This window comes from Polypterus senegalus, chromosome 9, assembly GCF_016835505.1.
Source record: "Polypterus senegalus isolate Bchr_013 chromosome 9, ASM1683550v1, whole genome shotgun sequence".
NCBI lineage: Eukaryota > Metazoa > Chordata > Cladistia > Polypteriformes > Polypteridae > Polypterus > Polypterus senegalus.
In genome coordinates this window covers 168,109,391-168,115,451 of record NC_053162.1, presented here as the reverse complement: position 1 = coordinate 168,115,451, position 6,061 = coordinate 168,109,391, and positions in this window count along the sequence as shown.

Here is a 6,061-nt window from a genome sequence, read left to right as displayed (position 1 = left end):
AAACAACGTCTTGGTCCAGTTCTAGTGTTGTCCTCACACGCTAATGGTTGTCTGTCTTCTATGGTGGCACTCAAATTGGTGAAGCCAACCCAAGCCCCGCCATTGCAAATTAAGTTTATTGGCAACATTAGCAAACTTTCAGCTGTTTGCAATAAACAAATCAAACAAGATCAATTTAAATAGCTCAACACAACTAATATTACAGGTGGTCTCTCCACAATTCACCACAAAATGCCACTTTTAATGACTGCTGTGGTCTCAGAAGTATTCAACCGCTTCATGTCAAGCATCTCTTTAGTGCTCAGTAGAGCGCCCTTTTGCTGCTATGACCTGCAGTAAACGTGCTGCATAGCCAGACCCCCATCTTCTGGAAGCGTTCCTGAGCAATCATCACCCATTCCTCAGGGGCAATGCCCACCAGCTCACTAATATTCTTGGGTTTCATGCTGCAACCGGCTTCTCCAAATCTCACCAGAGATTTTTCAATGGGGTTCAAGTAAGGTGACAGTCACGGCCACTCTAGAATCTTCCAGAAGTCTTTCTGAAACCAGTCTTGGTGGAATTTGAGGTATGCTTGGGACCATTGTCCTGTCTTAAGGTCAGTGATGCAGTGACGCCCAAGCTTCAGCTTCTTCACAGATTTCTTGAGACTTGATTGAATCCATCTTGTCCTCCGTATGCCATATAGAAAAGCATATTCTTACAGTTGATGATTTGCACATATTGTCACATACGTGCGCATGGGAGGCAGCGAAAGGGCTCAAAAGAAGGTAATTCCATGCCAGGCCAAAGAGTGGCAGAGTGCGATAATCCGTTCTCTTTTATCCCTGCAGACCAAACACAGGAAATTCTGTTTGGATCAGATAATGCCATTTCCAGTTCCAGGCTCAAAGACATCACTTTCCTGGCTCGATGACATCACTTCTAGTTCTGCACCAGATGACATCACCTCCGGTTCCAGGCCCGATGACATCACTTCTTCCCCTGAATGACCTTAAAAGCCCACCATCTTCTTTCTGTTAGGGAGTTCTGTTTTAGCCTCGAATCTGTACAACTTTGCATCCAATTTTCTATTTTTGCAGCTTTATTTCAAGTATACGGGTGGCTGCCCCAAACCTTTTCTTGTGTGTCAAGGCGTATTATTCCACAATGTACAAAGAGAATCATGAGTGTATATGAAAATAAGCATTATATCATAGTGCACATTAGTATAGCAAGGGTTAAATCATAAAAAGGCCTGTGCCTGTATATTTTTTGTTTTAAGTTTTCTTAGCAAGCTGGAAACCACCAACATTTCATGAGTCAAGGGTCAGGGTCAGGTATGTAGAGAGGGAATGACAGGTAAGCCCCCCCCCTTTTGTTTCCAGGTGGCGATCATGAGCTGAGGGCTAGAGACGAGGGTGGCAGGAACTGGACGGGTTCAAGGTGGGGAGAGGGTCTGCCAGGTGGCCATGATGAATAAGACAGAGTGCTACCATCATTAGGCTGGCAAATATTGGTGGAACTAATTAGAGGCAATGAAGTTGGATTCAGATAGGAGTGCCAGATGAGGCGAGTGAGGTGAACTTTGGATAATGACTGTAATAAAATGACAGGTAGCCAAGTTGCTGATTGCTCCATTCTTCTGAAATGAGACCACGTGCACATCACGCAATCAAAGTTTAATTCTTCCAGCACATCCCGAAGCCTCTGAGTGCCTTCTTTGAATTGTGTGTTTCTGCCACAACTGCTGAAGGGTTCCAGTTGCAGAAGAACCAAAACAGCCCCAGAACATCACCGCCATGCTTCACTGTAGGCCGGGTGTTCTTTTCAGAATGTGCTTCATTCTTCCTCCTCCAGACATACCGCTGATCCATTAGGCCTGAAAAGCTCCAGCAGTACCAAAGGATTCTCCAAAGAGACAGAGTACCAAAGGAGTCCAGTCATCATCTCAAGTCACTGGATAGCATTCATGTCTCACAATCACACAGCAAAACAGGAAGCACCAGGACTCTAAAGACTTGGACTTTTATCCTTTTGCAAAGTTATCAGGTGCATTACACACTCCTTTCTAAAGACCTCATGACCCCCCATGCTCTCCCAAATCCGTCTGCTGACTTCACATGAAGAGTCACCAGAGACCTGAATGTTACTGCTGAGGTAAGTAAACCTCTCGACGAGGTCGACACTCTCTCCACAGACAAACAGACTGCTGATGGCCATGCCCAAGAGCTCCTTAAAGGCCTGGATCTTTGGTTTTTATCAGGACACTCGCAAGCCCAGACACTCAGACTCCTCGCTCAGTCTCTCGAGCGCCCTGATCAGAGCCTCCATTGACTCAGCGAAGATCTCAGCATTGTCTGTAAAGTCAAGATCCATGAATCTCTCTTCACCAACAGATGCCCTGCAGCTGCTGGACCCCATAACCCTGCCCACCACCCAGTCTTGCAAGCATTGAACAGAGTAGGAACAGAACACACCACTGACAGACCCCAGAATCAACTTGGAAAAACACAGAGGTTCAACCTCCACTCTGCACAGCACTCACAGTACAAGTGTACGGGCCAGCCAGGACATCCAGCAACCTTGAGGGAATCCCGTAAAGTCTCAGGATGTCCCACAGTGCAGCTCAATCAACTGAGACAAGCGCTTTATGAAAATCAACAAAGGCTGCAAAGAAACTCTGCAAAACAACAACAACATCAACGTATTTCTTGCATGGCCCAAAAATCACACATGGAATGTAAAAGGAACAAATGGTCACCTTAAATGTAAAAGTATAACCTATACACATAGTTAAAGTAACCAGTGAAAAGGGTGTCAGGGCAATGCAGGGCACACTCATACCACAGTTACACAGGACCAGTTAGCCTGACCAGTCCATTGTAGGGATGTTCAAAGAAAACTGGTGTACCGGAAGAAAAACTCACACTGGGAGAACTGGAAACTCTACAAAAACGGAGGATGGGCACAGGTGGCAGTTTTAAGTACTGCACTGGCAGTGCCAGATAACTATAAAGGCAGATTCACTGGCCCTCTTCAGCGAAGATCCAATGCATTTATCACTTTATTTTGTAAAATCTTATAAAATGATCATTTTTATGCAAGATGACATACAATATGATGACTTTGCATTGTTTAACAAATGGCTGCAAAGCAGATAAATCACTCTGTGCAAGAAATAAACCTGAAAGGTACAACATAAATTAAGGCTCAACATATTAATGTCCATTTTATTGACATCCTCAGCATCAGCCCCTTTGATGACCTCTGCTGTAAAATGATGAAGACCCTAAAGAGAACAGGCACCCTTTAATAATCCAGTATTCCTCATCCATTGATATTCAAAACATTGATGCCCTTGGCTTTGTAATTTGTATTCCATGAAAAATGCAATGTAAAGATTATTTTGATTCTGTAGTTTGTTTTGAGCTTCAGAATGATTGCTACTTAAAAAAAGATTTTATATAAAGGACTGTAATAAATAAAAAAATATAGATAGATAGATAGATAGATAGATAGATAGATAGATAGATAGATAGAGGTGAAAGGGACTATATAATAGATAGATAGATACATGTGAAAGGCACTATAAAATAGATAGATAGATAGATAGATAGATAGATAGATAGATAGATAGATAGATGTAAAAGATGCTATATAATAGATAGATAGATAGATAGATAGATAGATAGATAGATAGATAGATAGACACATGTGAAAGGCGCTATATAATAATAACACATATAGAATATAAGTCTTTACATTTAATTGTGACACAACATTCTGCCCAGGATTAGTGCTGGGGTGGGCACTGGCACTCTGCCACCCAGAGCTGGGACAAATCCAGCAAGAATGCGGATGGCTGGATTTGTATAGCCATATTATTGTTAGATACAAAAGGCACTATATAAGAGATTGATAGATGTGAAAGGTACTATATAATAGATAGATAGATAGATAGATAGATAGATAGATAGATAGATAGATAGATAGATAGATAGATAGATAGATAGATTAAGCACTCCTTTTAATGAACATCCATATGTTTATTCTGTGTATTTGCCTGACAGATATCACTATTAAAATTGCTATATAACCCAATGATCTTGAGATTAAATTTAAATTAAATTAGATTTAATCCACTGATTGACTGATGAGTTAAATGAATTAATGTGGAGCTGAATGAATGAATGAATGAATGTGTGCTCCTGTTCTATGCTCAGGTCAAAACATTTTGTGAGCGGTGACATTTCAGATGATGATCACTATAAAATGCCCATCCATCTTTCCATCTATCCATTCATTTTCCAGTTGTCTGATTGATTAGTTGATTATGCCTCGTCTTTAAATTCCCAAAGCTTTGATTTTATTCATTTATTTATTTTTTTCGATAATGTTAAAGTGACTTAGAGTGGCTCTCACAGCATGAAGAGTGGATAGACGCATTGATTAATCACTCCTTGTCTATTGACGTCCAAGGCCTTTTTTTTATTATATCGCACTGTGAAATGCTGCTGATCGCTAAGAAGCTGCTCGTTGAACGATTGGCTTAAGAAGCACTTTTATCAGAAAGCCTTGATTTTTAAGACATTCCCATAGTACCTCTGGGCAGATGTAATAAATGTCCTAAGAGTCGATTCTGCAGATGCTGCTTGTCAATATCCATCAGCACTCACCCAGGTATATGAATAGCTGAAGCCGAAGGAGGAAAATAATAACCTCAATTATGTGGGCTTGATGACAGGGGGTCGCCTGAGCGCCGTGTCTGCTGCAAGGGTGCTACTGTGGTAGGTTATGATAAGAGGAGGCATGGGGAGAAAAGAGATGAGCTCGGAGATGGCATTTTAACTGGTGGGTGCTTGTCATATGTTTGGCACGGCCTACTGACAGTGCCCAGGTGCCAAAAGAAGCTGAGTGTCCATATTGCTGTTCTTTTTTCTTTTTTTTTCTATTTCAAGATGCAGTCATAATAGTGGCACAGTTTCTAACATGGATGCCCCCCCAACTGCAGAGTCCCACTTTAAAATGTCAGCTCACTGGCTGCCTGTGTGGAGTTTGCACCTTTTCCCCGTGTCTGTCTGGTACTCCAGTTCTGTGAATCGGCAATCTCTAATTTCCCCCAGTATGATGATGAGTGTGGGTGTGATGGCTGGCATCCCTTCTATGGCTGGTTTCCACATTATGCCCAATTATGCTGGTGTGTAGGCCCCTTGGCAAATGGTTTAGAAATTAATAGCTTACAGGATTTTTCTGATGTTATCTTTTGATTTCTTACCCAACATCAGGTTGATGGTTACAAATAACGCACTGATGAGGAGCAAAATGATTTGAATAAAATCAAATTAACAAAATCTCCAAATAAATGGCATTTCACACTATTACTACATGTCCCGTCTTTCTCTCCATGTGCAATAGCGTGGCACGGTTCATTCTGTAGAAAAGTGTGGAAAGTGGAGATGTGCAGACAGAAAGCACAGAGCCTGCAAGCACCGCGGAGGGGCTTCTTCTCCACTCAAGTTCATTGGTGTGGATGCATGGATGCCGGTGAGTCTCTGGAATGAACCCGGCCTAGATCATCTTACACAGCTGGGGACAGCGATCACAGATGAAGTTACCGCCGACCACAAATTAGCGGCATGAATGTGCAGGAGAGCAGTGCATAAGGCACATGGGAGCGCGTGGAGCCGTGTGGAAGAACAGAGAAGTGGCAGAAGGACGATCCAGGATGGGGACAGAAACTTCAGGTGAGAAATATCCCTTAGGGAGAAACTTCAAAAGCTTGAATTTAGTGATTTTAGATTTTTGTAATTGTGAAATCACATGATAAATGAATTTTATAGACAATTTTGCGAATAATCACTTATGATCACTTATGGCCAACCACAAATTACAGTTCCAGTTTCGCCAACTACAGAGCAGCAAGTGGCACTACGGATGGTAACGTCTTCCCTTAATGATGAGCCTGACTGGATTTCAAGGTCTCACCTCAGTGAGCCTTCCTGCTAGACTTGACAAATGGACCCCCTCTGTGTTAATGAGTGGCCCAACTGCTCCTGACAATGCCAAGATTAACATATCG